We start from the raw sequence: 19794 nt of genomic DNA on the forward strand, positions 1-19794 counted from the left end.
AGTGGACCCTCTGTGCCAGCGAGGCAGAAGACCACGGCCCCTCACTGCCAGGCTGCATGGGGGACAGACCTGGGAGGCACATCGGGGTGAGCTCCATATGAAGCCAGCAGGAAGTGGGGCTCTTGGGGAGGAGAGGCCTTTGGCCTTGGAGGGATGACCTATGCCGTGGTCAGAGATTCCTGGGGATGGTCACACTGCAGCCCGTCTGCCCTCCCCCGCCCCCTCAAACCCTTTCCCTCTTCCTGCAGGGAAACCAGGAGTCCAGGGAGGCTGGTGACAAGTCCCCAGCTGAGTGCACCCCCTCCCTGAAGGCATGGATCTTCTGCGGGAAGCCATGGAAGTGAATCTCAGGCACAGTCTGGACCCTTGAGCCTCAATTTCCTAATCTAAAATGACCTCGGCCCTACAGGACTGCCGCTGTGCCCGGGCAGAAGCCCCCAGGCCTGGTTGTGCGCAGGGCGGCAGTGGGCGGGGCAGCCAGGCCTGCCTCTCCTTTAGCGCTCTTGGGAGCTTGTCCAAGTTAACTGGGCTCCTTGTGTGGCTGGAGCAGGCCTGACCGCCTGAGAAGTGGACGCAGCGCTGGCCCCTGCTGCCCACAGCCTGCCCCAGGCTCGATTTTGGCTGCTTGGTGTCACGCCTCCCCAGCCCACTGGGTGGATGCGGTCTCCTTTACACACGGGTTTGCTAGCCATCGCCCGGCTCCGGGGAGCTTCGTCCCCCACAGCACAGGACTGTTGGCTTCCTGCAGCACTGTTGTCCAGTACATGCCAGACCCCTCGAGGGTGACAGGGACAGGCCATCCCCACCAGGAGAGCTCAGGCCTCTTGAAGCCACCTGCCTGGAGCAGCCTGGCTCCCACAGGCCTCAGTTTGGCAAAGGTCTTCACCAGGGACCCAGGAATCCCGGACTCTCGCTGCTGCCCCAGGCCCACCTGTTGGCCACCCCGTCACACACCTAAGCCCACAGCTTCCGTCCACCTCCCCCACCCTTTGCCCCCTGCTGCACCTGGGCCCACCTCCCTCCTTCCTCTGCCAGAGCCACTCCTGGAGTGGCCACTGGACTAGTCACAGATCAGCCTTCTGGGGTGGTCACTATGGATGACTGGCCTTCTGGGATGGTCACTGGGCATGTCTGGCCTCCTGGGATGGTCACTGCAGATGGGATGGCCTCCAGGGCTGGTCACTGTGGATAGGCTGGCCTTCAGAGCTGGTCATCATAGGCAGATGGCCTCCTGGGCTGGTCACTGTGGATAGCACCCCAGGCTGCTCCTGTCCCTCTGGCCCCAGAGCCTGCCACCACTCAGACAGCAGGGCTCTTCCAGGTGTGTGCCGGGGGTCTGCTGTGGGGGTCGTCACCAATGCCTGGGCCGGTCCCGCAGCTGTGACATGTGGACTGGGCAGGAGGTGCACCATGCCAGGCCTCCAGCTGCTCCTGGGAAAGTCCCCTGCCCCCCAGTCCCAAAGGCCACCTGGGCCCTTGAGGAGTGGTGCAGAGAGGGGGGTCCTGGGGGCCGTGTGCTGTGGAGGAGGCCGGGAGGGACGGGAGGCCCTGCTCCCGGCTCCTCTGCAGGGCCGTCGCCTGCCGACCAGCGCTGTCCCTCCTCCTGACAGAAGGATGACTGAGACTAGACACACTGAAGGGAGCCTCAGCTACGAGGCCCTCATGGAACGGGAGGATGCGCTCTGTATCCTGTGGCCATTACCCACTGGCTGGCTCCTCTCTGGGAAGGCAAAGGAACAGAACCCTCCCCAAACCAGTTTCCGCCCTGCCCGCAGGCTGGCCGCTGCGCTGCCTGGGGGACAAAGGCTCTTGTCCTTGTTGTCTCCTCCGGAGCTCCGTGTTCTTCTCTCCTGCTTCACCCTCCTTCTCCAATGGTGCTGGGGGGCCGGCTCCTCCCCAAGAAGAGCAGCTTCCCCGTCCTGTCCGGCCTTCCCCATGGCCTGAGGGTGGACCTGCTCCCCCGCCCCCCTCAGCAGCCGTGGCCCAGAGACACCGAGCCCACAGCAGAGCGGGCACAGCCATCCCTTGGTGGGCTGCAGGGCTGGTCCCAGGACCCCTGCGGACGCCAAAGTCCACGAGGCGCAGGCCCGTCACGTAAAGAGGCACAGCGCTGGCTTAGAAGCTCTGCACGAGTAGGCCATCTCTGATGACTTGCACCACCCCACGCAGCGGGGGTCATGAAGAGCTGAGGTGCCGCGCGGTCTGGGAAACAGTGGCTGGAAGATGTCCACGCGTTCAGTTGAGACGCGTTGTTAAAATGCTTTCCCCTGTACACTGTACTCACAGAAAGAGCTACGGGAGCCTCGGGCTCCATGTTACAGAGGCAGGCACACCCGGGATCTGGAGAGGGACTTGGCCATCACTGATCCAGGAGGAACAGTGATAGTGTGAGTGTTTTTCAGCCAGCGTCTTCGGAACCTGTAAGAGCTATTGTTCATTTCGAGTCTGAGGCAGGAAAACATCTGATGACCTAGTCTGGAGGCTCTTAGGCATAGGAGAATCCCCTCTTATTTAGGGGAGGTTCACCCTTTAGGTTTCTTCAGGCTTTCAACTGATTGGGTGAGGCCCACCAAGAGAGAGTTCAAGAGCTGATCCCCTGAAATAAGACCTCACAGACACCCAAAGCCATGTGCTACCAAATGCACGGCACCCCCAGGGACACGCAGAGTGAACCCCCACTCCCACCCCGTGTGCCCTCCTTGTCACCTGTCTCATGTCCCATCTGGAATAAGGTGCTCTTCGCATCACTGTTTCCTCAGCTGGTCTTGCAGACCCTGCCACTCAGCCGGTCCCCTTCCTGTTTCTCTGCTGTCCCCATCGTCCTCGTCCCCTTCTCTTCCTGCCCGTTTTCTCTCCTCAGAGGCAGGCTCTGCACAACGTGCCTCAGCCCTGGCTGCGAGGCCCCTGCTCTGCGTGGCCGCCCCTCCCCGGGCTGTTGGCTTTGCAGGATTAAAATCCCCATTAGGGGGACAAGGAGTCTCCCTGCGTGCCTCTGGGTGACTTCTACTGACATGCCTTCAGACCACAGGGACAGGCTGGCTCGGCTGACCACAGGAGTGGGCTGGAGACCGGATGAGGCCAGGCTGGCCCTGTGGTGGCCAACGTGGGGCCCACTGGAATCACCTCCACAGATGGCCCTTATCAGCCTGTGTCTTGCTGGCAGAAGAGCCGTGTGGCCAGGACAGTCCTTAATCACTGCACATTTCAAAACTGATCCTCAGAAACGCCGTGGAGCAGCCCTGTTGAAGGAGAAGGATGGCACTGCCCTCCCGCCGCCCAGCACAGCGGCAGGGCCCCTCTAAGCCCTGCCCACAGTGGACACGCAGACTCCAGAGGGAAATGACACGACCCTGCTCCTGCAGCCGGCAGAGCGCGCTCAGTCCCGAGTCACCACCCGCCCCACGGAGCAGAATGTCCCTCCAGCCCCAGAAAGCACGTCACTTGGACAGGCCCAGGAGGGCCTCAGGGTCTTTCCCACTGAAGGGACTTTGGGGGTGGGCTGTACGATCCCTGCAGAGGCCAAAAGTGGGGTTCAGTTCTCTGGAAGGAGCTCTCCTCAGGGTCAGAAACAAGAGGCAGCCGTGGGCCCCCAGGAGCCAGAGCCGTGGTTCTGCAGGGCCCTCAGAGAGGCACCCTGGGCCTTGGCCAGCAACTGGGCTCCCTCCCTGCTTCAGGCCAGCCCCAGACCAGAGATGTGGCTTCTAATTCCTCAGCTTTCCTGAGTACTCCTTCCCGGACCCTGGTCACAGGAGGCCAGTCTTCCCTCTTAGACGTTCCCAGGTCCTTCCCCACCTCCATGTCCCCCGCCCTGCTCACCTGGGGCTGCCCAAAGCCCTGGCCGCTATCTCCTGCCCCCTCCTCTGATCTCACCCCTGCAGCCCAGAGCTATCTAACCAAACAACATCCCAGCCTTCCACCCCACTGGGAGTGTGACAGGTGACATTCACATCAGGACACCCCCAGGTGTGCAGCGAGCTGCTAGGCACAGATGAGACAGGCAGGTGAGGGCGGGGGCCGCCACCAGGGGTCCCCTCCCACAACCTCTGGGAAACAGCTGTGGCCTGCCTTGCTCTCGGAGCCTCTGCTCCGCCCACCTGAGCCACCGCTGTCCCTCGGCACAGCCCCACACCTGCTCTGTTAGGGACCAGGCCTTCCCACACGCCCAGGGCTTCCCGCACATGGAACCCACCCTGGAAACCGCTGACCTGTCTCCTGCCCCAGCTGGAGCAGCCTGTCCTTGGAACCGTTGTGTCCAGTGCTTCTGCCTCAGCACCTGTCCCAGCACATGAACGTGACCTGGTCTGGGTGGGCAGCCTTCTGAGTGTGCCCCCACCCCCAGCAGGGCCCCCAGACAGCAGTACAGGCTCAACCGGGAGCCTCAGGTCCCTCTTCCAAGGCCAGAGGGACTATCTGCCAGGAAGAGGGCACACAGGTGGGCACCGCACACACTGTGGCTTGGACTGGCAGCTGGGGCTCTGCCTGAGCTGGAGGGTGACCACAAGCACAGACCCCCTTGGCGGCTGAAGTTGTGCCATGTGGAAGCTGCTGTCGGACCGTGGAAGAGGTCCTGAGGGGTGCTCTTGTCCACCTGGGTCTGCACCGCCCCGTGGGCCTGGACGGACTCTGGAGAAGGAACGTGGCAGTATCCTGCCACCCGGTGTGGTCAGGCCATGGCCAACAGCCTCCTGAGACAAGGGGCTTCTTCGGACCGATGCTGTCACTTCCCGACACATTGTCACCCCACGCCCCTCAACACCCCAACTGCTGTGGTGAATCAGAGCCTGGAAGATGGCGGGAGGGAATGGGGCGCAGGTTGGTGCCTGGAGGGGGTCCTAACGGGAACGGGGGTGAGGCCCTTCACCTGCGCATGGTGAATGCTCTCCTACTCACTGCATGTGTCACCTTGTCCCAAGAAGGGCACAGTTGGAGAGGGAGTGGCCCAGGTGTCGTGGAAGAGTAAGAAGGCTGCAGAATACCGGGTATCCAGAATGTTCTGTCTAAGTGCAACAGACCAGCAGGGCGTTATCGTCCCAGCCAACCATCTGCTATTCACTGGCAGAGGGACAGATCACCCCTGACTGGCGTCACAAGCCTTGGTGGTTCCACGTGCTGGGCCATGGCTGCCCAGGCCCTTGGTCCTGACTGTCCCCACCCTGTGCCACCGGCCCTCCCTCTGTTCATCTCACCCTCTCGCTGGGAAACAACCTCAGTAAACGCTTCTAGAAATAGGAAGCTCTGGCTCTCCTCTAATTAGATAATTTGAAATTGGGCCAAATTGACAGAACCATATTTATGTGTCTCCTCGTCTTTATTCCTTGTTTGAAAAGTTATGAGCAGGACTAGTACTTTGGAGTGTGAAGGCTGGTATTTATCTCCCGCTGAGTAGGACAACTCTGGCTGGAAACAGAGGGTCCCACAGCACCCGCTTTCCTTCCTGAGGTGGAAGTGCTCAGTTTAGGCCCCCCGTGGTCACCAGGGCCGCCCACCCACCACACTGGCCTGTCCTGGAGGTTGGTTCCATATGCTCTCCCACTCCCCGGGAGCCACTGTTGAGAGCCACAGCCAAAGGGGCCCCAGCAAACTTCCAGCTGCCAGCAAGCTTCAGACTGCCCCAGCAACATCTAGCTGATTGGCTCCTCTGCGGTGATGTTCATTGGGCTGTTTCCCTGCCCTTCAGACTGCCAGCTGATGATTGGCTCACAGCTGCCCCAGCAACATCTAGCTGATTGGCTCCTCCACGGAGCTGCTCATTGGGTGACTTCTTTGGCTCTGCCCACGCAACCCAGCCAATCGGCCTCAAGAGGAGGAGGATTGTGGGAGGAAAAGGCTGGTGTGGGGGAGAGAGGCTTGTGGAAGCCGGTGGTGGCAGTTGGGCTCTGAGGGTTTTTCCCTGGAGCTGTTTTGTTTGGCGTTTGTAGTTCTAAAAATAAAGTTAGTTTCTTTTTGACAAGTGGCTCCTGATTTGTGCCAAGCCAGACTTCGGCATTTGGTGGCTCGCACGGGGAGCAACTGAGGGTAAGTAAACTGCTCGCCCCTGAGGGCAGGGCGAGAGGATGGGGAGCCATTCTAAGATTCCTCTTTTGTTTTGCTTCATTTTTGTTTTAACTTGCCTGTCCCTGGAGATGAGTGAGAGGGAAGAAAAACCACTCACATCTGGGGAAAAACTATTTGCGTTTGAGGAACAGATAGGGAGAAAGGACGGATGCATATGTCAGGAGGATAGAAAGGCTGTTATAATGATTTTGTGTGGTTCCCTTTTTATTGGATTCTGTCTCGGTTTTGTTTGGCGTCATCTTGTTGGGTTGTATTATAGTAGAAATACGGGATCAGCAATTAGTAAAAAACAAACCGAAAGAGTGTTAAGTAAATTGTTAGAGGAAGGAAGCTTCCCAGTAAAACCAAGAGCAGTCAGGGCATACGTTGATGTAATACAAGAATATAGCCCATGGCTTTTTAAGGAGGGGTTGTTAGATATATCACAATGGAACCATCATGGTGAAGATTTAAAAAGAATAGAAAAGAACAACCCAGGGACTCTGCCAGTTGGCACATTGTCATTGTGGACGTTGGTATCTAGTTTGCTTAGTCCAAAGCCTTCAGTTCAGACAGAGGTAGAGGAAGAAGAAGACATATTGATTCAAGTAGAAGAGGAAGTCTCTCAAGTTAGTCAGACAGAGGAAAAGATTCAAGTAAAAGCTCGAGCTAGTCAGAAAGAGGAAAAGATTCAAGTAAAAGAGAAGGTCTTTCGAGATAGTGAGACAGAGGAAGGAAGTTTAGAGCAGAAAAATCTATCAGGGGAAAAGTTAAAACAGGTGACTGCTAATAAGACCCTTTTGTTAGAGAGCGTAAGTGTCCAACCAACAGCACCGCCTCTACAGGAGACTGCTACTAACAGCATTCTATCACCAGAGGGCGTAAGTGTTCAACCAACAGCGCCACCTCTACAGGAGACTGCTACTAACAGCACTCTATCACCAGAGGGCATAAGTGTCCAATCAACAGCACCACCTCCATATGCTAAGAGACTCCCAACCCCCGCAGTTGATAGTTTGGATCCTGAGACAGGATCTCAAGTATGCCCTGTATTTGAGGTAGGAGGGCAGCGAACTTACCAGGGTTTAAATTTCAAATCAGTGAAGGAGCTAAAAGAGGCTGTAGCAACCTATGGTCCTCAAGCACCCTTCACTGTAAGCTTGGTCGAATCCATTACCAACTTAAGCATGACGCCAGCAGATTGGGCTAGTTTGTGTAAAGCTGTGCTAAATGGAGGACAATACCTGTTATGGAAGGTTGCCAATGAGGAATTTTGCAAGGAGACGGCTAGTCGAAATGCAGCAGCTGGTTATCCTCAGAGAAATCTAGATATGTTGTTAGGGAAGGGACCTTATGAGGATCGGCAGCAACAACTTGCATATGATCCTGGTGTATATTTACAAATTGCTGTAGATGCAGTTAGGGCATGGAAGTCTTTACAAGAACCTGGAGGTTTACAAGGTCAATTATCTAAGATAATACAAGGAGCTAATGAACCTTACGCTGAATTTGTAGATAGGCTTATTCAAACAGCTACCAGAGTTTTTGGGAATACAGAACAAGCAATGCCATTTATAAAACAACTGGCTTATGACCAAGCGAATCGTTGGTGTAGAGATATCATTAGACCATGGAAACATGAAGATTTAAACACATATATTAAATTATGTAGAGACATTAATGAACAAGGGCAAATTGTGGCAGCTGCAGTAAAACAAGCTTTAGATGCCAGAGACATTAATGAACAAGGGCAAATTGTGGCAGCTGCAGTAAAACAGGCTTTAGATGCCAGAGACATTAATGAACAAGGGCAAATTGTGGCAGCTGCAGTAAAACAGGTTTTAGATGCCAGAGACATTAATGAACAAGGGCAAATTGTGGCAGCTGCAGTAAAACAGGCTTTAGATGCCAGGCCAAGAACATGCTACAATTGTCAACAAACAGGACATTTTAAAAGGAATTGCCCCATAGGAGGAGGGTTTAACAAAACTAGGTATCAAACAAGTAGAATACCGGGTATTTGCCCACGATGCCGTAGAGGGAGACATTGGGCTAATGAATGCCGTTCTCAAACCACCATAGAGGGTACTCCATTATATTGGGCTAATGAATACCGTCCTCAAACCACCATAGAGGGTACTCCATTATCAAAAAACGAACAAGGACAAGGTGTTTATCCACAATATCGTGGACAAAGGCATCGGGCTCCGTTGCCAAAAAATGGACAGGGGGCCCCAATGCTCCGGGGCCCCAAACCACAAATATACGGAGCACTGGAGGAACCCAGCAACCCCAGCAACCCCATCAGGGTAGTGCCCAGCACATCAGATCCCTCATCAGACAAACCAGAGGGAGCGCAGGGTTGGACATCTGCGCCTCCACCAAATCAGTACTAACTCCAGAGATGGGAGTTCAAATCATTCCCACAGGGGTAAAAGGACCTCTTCCCAAAGGAACAGTAGGCTTATTATTGGGACGCAGCTCTTCTACTCTAAAAGGACTTTTGATAAGTCCTGGGGTAATTGATTCCAATTATGAAGGTGAAATAAAAATTATAGCCAGTTCTCCAAAGGGTATATCAGTAATTTCACCAGGAGATAGAATAGCACAGTTACTAATAATACCAAGCCTACATGATAAATTTTCCAGTCATGTTGTAGAAAGAGGTTCCAAGGGATTAGGCTCCACAGGTGTAGATTGGGCTATGCTTTCTTTAAATTTAGATTCTCGCCCCATGCTAAAACTAAATATTCAAGGACATGAATTTAATGGGCTACTGGATACAGGTGCAGATCTTAGCATCATCTCTCGTCAAGAATGGCCAAAACATTGGCCATTACAACAAGCCACTCAATCGCTTCGAGGCCTAGGAGTGGCGACTAATCCCGATAGAAGTGCAATGCTATTAGATTGGAAGGATCCTGAAGGATGTGAAGGAACTATACAGCCATATGTATTGGATCATCTTCCCGTAAATTTATGGGGACGAGATGTCTTAGATCAATTAGGTTTGACATTAACAAATAATATCAATCAAAATGCACCCACTATTATGGCTAGACAAGGTTTTAGGAAAGGAAAAAGATTAGAAAGACAAGAACAATGTATAGCAGCACCAATACAAATAGATCAAGGAACAGACAGACATGGGTTGGATTTTCACAAAGGGCCACTGAGACAATAAAAATTACATGGAAATCAGAAAGACCAGTATGGGTTCCTCAGTGGCCCTTGACTAAAGAAAAGACACAAGTAGCCCATGATCTGGTCAAACAACAATTAGCGGAAGGACATATACAACCTTCTGTATCTCCCCATAATACTCCCATTTTTGTCATCAAAAAGAAATCTGGTAAATGGAGATTACTGCAAGATTTAAGAGCCATTAACAATGAAATGGTCATTATGGGACCTGCTCAATCGGGGATTCCTCAATTGTCTGCTTTGCCAAAAACTTGGTATGTTTTAGTTATAGATATTAAAGATTGTTTTTTTTCAATTCCAATTCATCCTGAGGATAGTCCACGTTTTGCATTTACTATCCCTGCACTAAATCATGAAGGTCCTGATCAGAGATATGAATGGAAAGTACTCCCTCAAGGGATGGCTAACAGCCCAACTATGTGTCAAATTTATGTTAACAAAGTAATCCAGCCACTTAGAAATCAAAATCCTGAACTACAAATATTTCACTATATGGATGATGTGTTATTGGCACACAAAGCTAAAAACACATTGCTAGAATGTTATGCCACACTTACAAACTTATTAAAAAATTATAATCTAGAGATAGCAATAGATAAAGTGCAATTAAATTTTCCAATTAATTATTTAGGAGTTCTATTATCCTCAACCATGGTCCGTCCACCAAAAATTCAAATACGAGTAGATCAACTCAAATCACTTAATGACTTTCAAAAGTTATTAGGAGACATAAATTGGATAAGGCCTTATCTAGGTATTCCAACAGGAGAATTGGGACCTTTATTTGATATCCTAAAAGGTCCATCAGATCCAAATTCACCCCGAATGTTAACGCCTGAAGCAAGAAAGGCATTAAAAATCATTGAAACATATATGGAAAATATGCATTTGGATAGAATTGATATAAGTTTGCCTTTATTATTTATTGTATTACCAACAAAAAATATTCCTACAGGAGTATTTTGGCAAGAAGGTCCATTATTATGGATACATTTATCTTATTCTCCTAACACTATTCTTACTAGATATCCTGAGGCTGTAGGACAATTAATACTCAAAGGAATAAAAACAGCAAAGGCAGTGTTTGGAATTTCTCCCCATAAAATTATTACTCCATATACTATGAATCAAATTGATGAATTAGCTAATGAGTTAAATACTTGGGCAATAATAATGTGCAAATCTAATGTTTCATTTGATAACCACTTACCATCTAATCCTTTATTGTCTTTTTGGTCATTGCATCCTGTAATTTTTCCAAAAATGACAAGAAAAACACCTATCATGAATGCTCCAAATATATTCACTGATGGGTCAAATAATGGTACAGCAGCAATAGTTACACCTGATCAAACTTTTACATTTTTAGTACCCAAACAATCAGCTCAAAAGGTAGAGCTTAATGCAGTATTACAAACTTTTGTGATGTTTAAAGATTCTGTATTTAATTTATTTTCTGATAGCCAGTATATAGTTAATGCTATAGTATCCCTTGAAGATGCTGGTAGAATTTCCCCTTCTTCTACTGTTTTCTCTTTGTTTTCCACTATACAAAGTTTAATCTGGGACAGAAAAGATCCATTCTTTATAGGACATATCAGGGCACATACAGGATTGCCTGGAGCCCTTAGTTTAGGCAATGATTTAGCAGATAAAACTACACGTGACATACATATTTTCTCTGTACTAGAAGAAGCTATAAATTTTCATGAAAGATTCCATGTCAATGCTAATACTTTACAAAAGCGTTTTAAAATAACTAAGGAACAAGCTAGACAAATAATAAAACAATGTCAAAATTGTGTGACCTTTTTACCACAAGTTAATCTTGGAGTCAATCCTAGAGGATTGATGCCTAACCATATTTGGCAAATGGACGTCACACACTTGCCAGAATTTGGAAAATTAAAATATTTGCATGTTACAATTGATACTTCTTCTGGATTTTTGATGGGCTCCCTTCATGCCGGCGAAAAAACTAAAGATGTTATAGCTCATTGCTTACAAAATTTTGCCACTGTGGGCATTCCAAAACAGTTAAAAACAGATAATGCCCCTGGTTATACGTCTACTTCTTTTAAACAATTTTGCTCATCATTTGGCATTACTCATATAACAGGAATCCCATACAATCCACAGGGTCAAGGCATAGTTGAAAGAGCTCATCAAACTATTAAAATGTACTTATTAAAGCAAAAAGATGGAATTGGGAAGGGGTATATATTCCCCAAAGATAAACTTAAAATAACGCTTTTTACTCTAAACTTTTTAAATTTGGATTCATCAGGACTTAGTGCTGCAGAAAGGCATATGTGTCCAAAAAATGTACATAAGCCCAAGGTACTTTGGAAAGATATTCTAACAGGACAATGGAAAGGTCCTGACCCAGTAATTGTCTGGAATCGGGGGTCTGTTTGTGTGTTTCCACAGGAAGAACAGCAGCCGATTTGGATTCCAGAGAGATTAACCAAGGTTCTGACCCAGAACAGCAGCTGATTTGGATTCCGGAGAGATTAACTAAAATCCTGACCCAGTGATTGTCTGGAGTCGGGGGTCTGTTTTTGTGTTTCCACAGAGAGAACAGCAGCCGATTTGGATTCCAGAGAGATTAACTAAAGCGATTTCTACAGACCAAAAAGAAGATGATTTAGCTCAAATCCATAATAGCTGATATCCAAAACTCCAATTTGGCTATCCTTACATCTGCGACAGAACCAGGATGCTTTTTTCAATATCTATTTTATTATTGCCCTTTCCCATATCATGAAGTTCTATTTTATTTTTTTGAGCTCATACAGACCTAGGTTAATGTTTTGCTGATCAGTTCTATTTTTTTTTTTTTTTGACTATAGTTTTTAAACATTGCAATAGAGATTTTACCTGTAAAAAGTTATAAGGCCTTTACTATTGTGTTATGTGTTGTATGTATTATATTATGTGTGCACACTTGTGTTTTGTGTTATATGTTTGAATGTACGTATGTCCAATGTACATATTTCTATATATCATATATGATGAGCGCTCATGAAAAGATGGATCCAAATATTTTTTTTTTTATTCACGTGATTTAAATGGTTTAATTTAAATTGGGTAAATAACTGTTAAGAATTGTTTTAATATGTAAACAAAAAAGGAGGTTAACAGATCTGTTTGTTTACTCTCACCTTTAGTTTTCATTATATTTAATAATTCTCTTCACTATAATGTAAATTGTTAAGAAAATTGTTTTCTTTTAGTGTCTTCTGGAATGTTACCTAATTTTTTCTTTAGCCATTATTGCCAGAATTTCTATCTTCATCCCAGTGCCGATGAAGATAATATAAATTGTTAAGAAAATTGTTTTCTTTTAAGAAAATTGTTTTCTTTTAGTGCCTTCTGGAATGTTACCTAATTTTTTCTTTAGCCATTATTGCCAGAATTTCTATCTTCATCCCAGTGCCGATGAAGATAATATAAATTGTTAAGAAAATTGTTTTCTTTTAGTGTCTTCTGGAATGTTACCTAATTTTTTCTTTAGTCATTATTGCCAGAATTCCTATCTTCATCCCTGTGCCGGTGAAGACAAAGATAAAACTAATCTACAGTTTCTGCAATAGCCATCACTGAACTGCTTACAGAACTTACACTGAACTGCTTACAGAACCGTCAATTGACTTGGTATATCTTCCTCCCTTCTGCTTGTCATGATCATTCAGCTAAAATTTGGGGGTCAACAGAGGTGAGGCAAAGAACCTCACCCTCCCCCCCCCCGCTGAGACCTCTCCACAGGTGTGGCTGTACTGGACCGGTAGTCAATGACGGGTAAGATCCAATTACAATGGTACCAACCTAAGACAGGAGGCTGACGCCCTGAGGTCAGCTCATCCGAAGACGGGTAAGGACCATATGTATTGGACAACCTAAGGCAGGCACGGTCCATAAGCCACATGCTTGTTGTTTAAACAGAGAGGGGGAGATGTTGAGAGCCACAGCCAAAGGGGCCCCAGCAAACTTCCAGCTGCCAGCAAGCTTCAGACTGCCCCAGCAACATCTAGCTGATTGGCTCCTCTGCGGTGATGTTCATTGGGCTGTTTCCCTGCCCTTCAGACTGCCAGCTGATGATTGGCTCACAGCTGCCCCAGCAACATCTAGCTGATTGGCTCCTCCACGGAGCTGCTCATTGGGTGACTTCTTTGGCTCTGCCCACGCAACCCAGCCAATCGGCCTCAAGAGGAGGAGGATTGTGGGAGGAAAAGGCTGGTGTGGGGGAGAGAGGCTTGTGGAAGCCGGTGGTGGCAGTTGGGCTCTGAGGGTTTTTCCCTGGAGCTGTTTTGTTTGGCGTTTGTAGTTCTAAAAATAAAGTTAGTTTCTTTTTGACAAGTGGCTCCTGATTTGTGCCAAGCCAGACTTCGGCAAGCCACGTCTCCAGGTGGCATCTCACACGCCAGCCTCCACTTCGTTACGCTGTTGTGATCCCCATCAACATGTGGGTGACCCCTCCATGTCCCCTCTGGGAGTGGATCATGAAAGATAGGGGGCAGGTCTCAGGGCATAGAGATGGACAGTCTCGTCAGCCGGGACTGCAGAGCTGGGCCGTTCCAAACACCGAGGGAGCCAAGCAGAGGTGGGTGGGCACAAGCCGCCTCACTCAGAGGGACCTCGGTGTCCTGCTGGAGGACTTCTTTCTCCTGTGTGCCCAGGGGAGGGTGCACTTGGCCCCTGGAAGCAGAAGGCTGCACAGGTGGGGCACATCAGTGACGGTGTCTCTGGGTAGCAGGGGTGGGCCTGAGTGCCTCCAAAGACCAGGCCCCGGCTTTGCCCAGGGCAGCACTGAGGGCTGGACACAGGACAGGATGCAACCCCACATTTCGTGTCCCTTGCCAGCTGCCAAGCAGCACCCTGGCTTGCCTGCACCAGCTCCGGAAGGCCCCAGTCCTTAGCTCCAGTGCAGGGCACGGAGCTTGACACTGCTGAGAGGAACCAGTCGCCTCACGGGGGCGCGGGCAGGGGGAGGCAGAGAGCCAAGCGACAGCCTGGGGCCTCATCCCACAGCTCAGGCCTGTGGCAGAGGTTGATCTTCTGCTTTCCTAAGTTGGTGCCTTTTCTTTAGGAAGTAATTTCTTCTTTAAGACTAGAAAGCACCACAGCCTGTGGGCCCCATAACTCACCTGCTGCCCCTTCTAGGTCTCCTGGGGCTAAATCCTCCTCCTCTTCCCCTGAGCTCCTTATTCACACAGCACCCTCCCACCAGGCGATCCCATTTAAACACATAATAGGTTAAAGACTCAAGTCTAGCTTTGCTGTATCAGTCAGCAACAGCCACATAAATGCTGTGTAACAAACCCCCCTGGGTTCTCAGCTTAGCACATACCCTGAGCTCATGACCTCACAGGGTGACTGGTCTGGCTGACCCAGCCAGGAACCAGGAGATGACTCCACTTCTCTGCTTCATGCAGCTGGAGACTGCGGGTCAGGTGCAAGTTCAAAGCTCTTCTCCTGAGATCCTAGACCACAGAGGCCTAACTGCACAAGTGAATTTCTGGCCTCAGCTTGCCTCAGGTCCACTCTATTCTGTCAGCCAGAATAGGTCCCGTGGCCAAGCCCAAGTCCAGCTGGGCAGGGAGGTCCTCTTCTCTCTCAGTGCCTGGAGGAGGGGTGAAGGTTTGCCAACAGCATCCCACAAAGCCCAGGCACGAGGACTGGCAATGTCTTGCTAAACTGCCCTCCTGCCCAGATGATTGATGGAATACGCAGAACCCAGAGAATTTGCTAAAATCAAGGTGTAAATTCAGTAAAGTTGCAAGATATAAGACTAATATACAAAAACTGCCATTTCTATAACTTACAGCAGTTACTGGAAATGAACTAAAATGAACCATTTATAATAACACTAGACGTAGCAAAAGGTGTGTAGGGCTCATCACTGGAATCCACAGAACTGTGCAAAGAGAGACGGAACTAGAACCAGATCAGTGTGTGAGCAGAGGCCTGAATTTAGAAATCAGAGAATCTTCTGAACACTGGCTGGGCAGTGCGGGGGGGTCAGGGACTGTAAAGCAGGTGGGGAGGAAGGTTAGGACGCAGCGCTGTTGCCAGACGACCCGGCCACTGAGCCCCGAGCATCACCAGAGTGGCTGAGGAGTTTAATTTTGACTTAATTCATTCATCTAAATTCTTGTGCTAGTGGCCACCATATTGGACGGCAGGGCCCTGGAGCCCTGTCCAGAAAGCCCAGAGGGACCTGTATCCCTAGTTCTGTACTGAACCGTGAGAGACAAGGTCAGACACACACTCCCCGTCCCTCCCTGTCGAGCCCCCTTGTGGTGTGAGCTCTGAGGAAGGGCTGCGTCTCTGTCCCCGAGGACACCTGCCCAGGCGGTGACAGCCTGGCTAGGCCCTGTCTGCTGGGGCCTTTCCAGCCCATGTTTCAAAGGCCTCCAGCTGGCTCATGTCCCCTCTGCCACCGGCTCCTCGCAGCAGGCTCCACTCAGGAAGGGAAAGGCGTGGTCTCTGCTGTGTCCCTCCCCGGCACTGACCCTGTCAATGGGAGGCACAGGATGGTCTCTCAGGTCCAGGAAAGTCACAGAAAGTGGAGTTGTTCCCCAGGGAGGCCCCCCAGCCTCTCCCGGAGGCGCACCTGCCCTGAGACACAGGATGCTCCCATCTAAAGCTGCACCCCCACCAAAGGAGAGGGGACAGCAGGGGCTGGGGACACGTCGCCCTGTCCCTCCACCCTAAAGACGCTGTAGCAGCTGCAGCAGGAGGAACCTTTCTCCTGTGGGCCACTGAAGGGTCCCCACGCTGCTGGGAGAGCAGCTGGCTCCCACCGGCCCCTGCCTCCTCCAGTCACGGCCCGGGTTGACGCTGGCACTTGGCTTCCGAGCGGGCAACTTGCATGTGGGGTCCCTTTTACCAGATGAACACCCCTCAACCCCCAGGCCACGTGCTGCCATCACCAAAGGCCTGTCACCTCCTCCATGGGGACAGGAAGCAGCCTGGGCCGCATCTGTAAGGGCCAGGGAGGCTCTTCCTTGGCTCCCACATCAGAGGGGCCCAGTGTCCACATTCTACAGAAAGGTCCAGATGGTTGCTGAGAGGACTTGGAGGGAAGGTGAGAGAGACGCAGGTTCCAGTGGGTTCTGGTAGGTTCTACCAAGGTCTCGCAGCTCTTGAAGAGACTACAGAGAAAGGCCCTCCTTTAAACCACCCCCCAGACAAGCGATGCCCAAGGGCCTTGGCACAGCCACCAGGGGTCATGGAGGAACAGGACCAGATTTAAGAGAAGCACGTCACTTGGAGAAAGGCTGGCGGAAGCCCTGGAAGGGCACGAGGAGGGAGCTGGAGAAGCCAGCCACGCCACTGGAGGACCTGAGGCCCACGCTGTCCTCCCAGCACCGGGTCCTTCCCCCGGCAGCCCTGCGCGGAGGCCTGCGGCTCTGGGAGGGTGCGGGCTGCACGGAGCCCCGCAGCAGCTCCTGAGCCAGCAGAAGCAGAGCGCCCGTGTCCACTCCCATTCTGGGTCTGCTCTGTCCAGCGCTGTCTCCGTTCTCTGCCCCAGACTCCCAGCAGCCGGATTCTGCCACAGTAATGATGGCTGTCTGTGCTGTGTTCCGGAGCTCACCCCGGGGGCCAGGAGCGCCCGATGGCACTTGATTCTCTGTCCCTCTCGCCCTCCCCGCCATAGGAGGGAGCCTGAAGGTTGCATTCTGCATGTGGCTTGGAGGCCAGCTGAGACCTCCCGGCGCTGCAGGCTCAGGGGCCTGTCTGGGCCTCAGTTGCTCACTCCAGTCCAGGGACACCAGGGCTGCCTGCTCTGCCCTCCTGTGTGCCCAAGGGCCACATGCCATCGGGTGTTCCAGGTGCTGAGAGCTGAGACTTTGCTGTGTGGACATGGCCTACTGGCTGCTGCAGAGTCCACTGTGCCTACAAGCCAGGAAGGCTAGTGCGATGCAGCACTCCTTGCAGGTGAGAGCTCAGGTGGGCCTCCTGTGGTCTGCAGTCAGTGCCGAGGGCCAGGGGCTGCTGCAGACAGCAGCAGAGAGGGACACCGGGGAGCGGAGGTGTGGACCCACTCTGACCATGCTGGACAGCAGTGGGCTTGGCCGTCCCTCTGCAGTACGACTGTGCAGACGGGCCTGGAAGCTCCCCCTGGAGCCAGCCTTCCTGCGATCCTGGAAGTTGTTTGACCCTGGTTGGGTCAAGGGACCCTTCTCTGCAGTTGGCCTCTACCCCTTAGCAAAATGAGAGTTGGGGTTACTGTCGGTCAGCCCAGCGGAACCCCAGGGCAGCACTCACTTGGCCAACTGTGGCCCCTGCCTGGCCCTGGGTCCACACACAGCAGGCCCCCACGCCTCCTCTTCCTTGCCTATCTTTCCTGCTCAGACTGAAGCCCAGGCCACCACTCATGGGCACCATGATGAGTGACATGCATCCAGCCCCCTTCTTCCCTCCAAGCCGGAGCCAGAGATGGAGGCCACAGGCCGGGCTGGCCAGGATGACCACCAGGAGAGACTGCACTTCTGCGGGGTCAGGGAGGGAGAGACCTAGCTCACCAGCTCCACTGTGTCCTCCACGCCTGGCTTTGATCAGAGCCCGGGACACTGTGGGGCCATGCTCAGGGAGCAGCAGACCCCCATCTTGTGGGGAAAGTCACCCTTGTGTTGCACAGCCAGAGCCATGATACGTGTAGGTAGTCTCCGTTCTAGTCTGTGACTGCCCTGCCCATGTCCTGATTCCAGACTGAGCTACATGCACATGTGTGCACACACACACGCACATGCACACACACACACACACACACACACACACACACACACACACACTCATGCCTGCAGGAACATGGGATTTGCTATACATAGGAAGTAACAGCCCATGAGGGTCCAGCATACAGCAGGCTCCGGGACCAGGGCCCCCTCCTGAGAGGGGGCACCTTGGTGGGCGCAGAGAATCCACTATGCCCTGTAATCTGCCAACCCAGTGACAACGTCCAGGCAGTGTGGGAGAGATGAGCCTTTGCTCTCACCTCCAGACAGACCTCGGGGGGCACCCTGGGGGAAGTAGCCCACCACCCTCAGGCCCTCAGCCCATGAGACCTGGGGAGCTGATCCGTCCCTGGAGGTTGGCCTGAGCCTGGGTCCACCTGCTGGAGCTGGCCTCCCCGAGCAGGCTGCCTCTGTCCTTGCTATAGCACCCCACCCCCTGGAGCTCTCTCTGGGCGCTCCCACCTGGGGGACTTCGGATGTCCCCCGGCTCTGGCAGCTCGTGGACTCTATAGAGCAAATCCCCTGTCCCCCATGTGCCTGTGGGCCATGCCCTGCCCTGGACCATGATGGTCTAGGAGAACCTAGTGCCCATCACTCAGGAGTAAGCCAGCATGGCCACAGGGGGACCCTCACTCCCAGGTGGACATCGATGCTGATGGCTGGCCCCAGGCGGGGAGGTTTAGCTGTGGAGGGGACAGTGTGTGTGATGGCCTCCCGGCACAGCAGAGGAAGAGAGAAACCACACCTGAGGACAGAGACTGTTTCCTGGTCTCTCGATGGGAGCCGAGCCAGCCTGGGAGACGCGGGCACGCCACTGCTGGCCTTGAGGACACGCTGGTGTAATTGGGGGCTGCAGATCAGGCGGGAGGCGCGTCCCCTTTGGACCTCAAGAAGGCACTGGCCCTGCCAACGCTTTGGTCCTGGGACTTCCGCCCTCCAGAACTGTAAAGTAAGCCCCCGTGACTTCAAGTCCCTCAGCCTGTGGCAGCTTGTGACAGCAGCTGTGGCACATGCTATGGGGCCCTGCTGGCCACGTGGGGATTCTGGCCTTTGCTTAGAGAGAAACAGGAGTCATTTCAAATGCCTCGTGTGGAGAGGGATCCCACGAGGGCACCCTGCCTGTCCTGTGTGGCTGGGGCCCTAGAGGGAAGCCCAAGCAGCAAAGATGTGGTCAGAGGAGAGGGGCCAGTCTCCAGCTGCCTCCTTGGACAGGGAGGTGGCAGACTCATGGCCCCCGGGTCCCTGGGTCACCCCTCCTTCCTCCAGGGTGGGGCTGCAGTGCGGGGAGTGGGGGGCCAGGGCTAGGGCTCTATATGCGGCCAGGAGGGGAAGCGGCCCCATGTCCTACGTCCCTGGGCTTCCTGGACAAGTGTCAGCTGCTGCCCTGCTGCTCCCCGAGGGTGGGGGGCGCCTATGGAGAAACCAGCGAGCACCAGCCACACAGGAGGCTGCGCTTTTGCGGAGGTGGTGAATGGAGGAGCCTGGAAATGAAGTTCAGGTGGTGGCTCAGGTGCTCCATGCCCTGGAGGCCCTGCTGTGCCTTTGTCCAGACGCAGCCCATCCATCTGTGCAATTCCAGGCACAGGAACCGAGCGAGCCTGGGAAAAATTAGCATCTCATTCACACCAGGATCCCCGGGAGCAACGAGTCCCACTCCCTTGCACTTAAAAGGCCACATCTATCTAACAGCAAGGTATTGGTTTCTGTGGGACGCGCTTCGTGCTTCTCCCAGCCCAGGTCCCTGCTGGCACTGGCAGCTCCAGATCCTACTCGACAAGCAGCGGCTCTGCTTCCCAGCGCCTGAACCTGGGGGCCA

At 52.3% G+C, this 19794-nt stretch overlaps 2 long non-coding RNA genes across 6 annotated transcripts in view; one reads left to right on the forward strand and one right to left on the reverse strand.

Annotated features, from left to right (window-relative positions):
* The window catches only part of LOC144372121 (uncharacterized), a 63637-nt gene that overhangs the window by 4771 nt on the left and 39072 nt on the right, over positions 1-19794 (reverse strand). The gene's annotated exons all lie outside the window — the stretch shown is intronic.
* LOC144372120 (uncharacterized) lies at positions 5550-13596 on the forward strand. Its single transcript, XR_013432173.1, has 2 exons — positions 5550-6015; positions 12755-13596. It is a non-coding gene; the product is annotated as an uncharacterized LOC144372120 (long non-coding RNA).

The sequence above is a fragment of the Ictidomys tridecemlineatus genome, chromosome Y (genome assembly GCF_052094955.1).
Source record: "Ictidomys tridecemlineatus isolate mIctTri1 chromosome Y, mIctTri1.hap1, whole genome shotgun sequence".
NCBI classification, from domain to species: Eukaryota; Metazoa; Chordata; class Mammalia; order Rodentia; family Sciuridae; genus Ictidomys; species Ictidomys tridecemlineatus.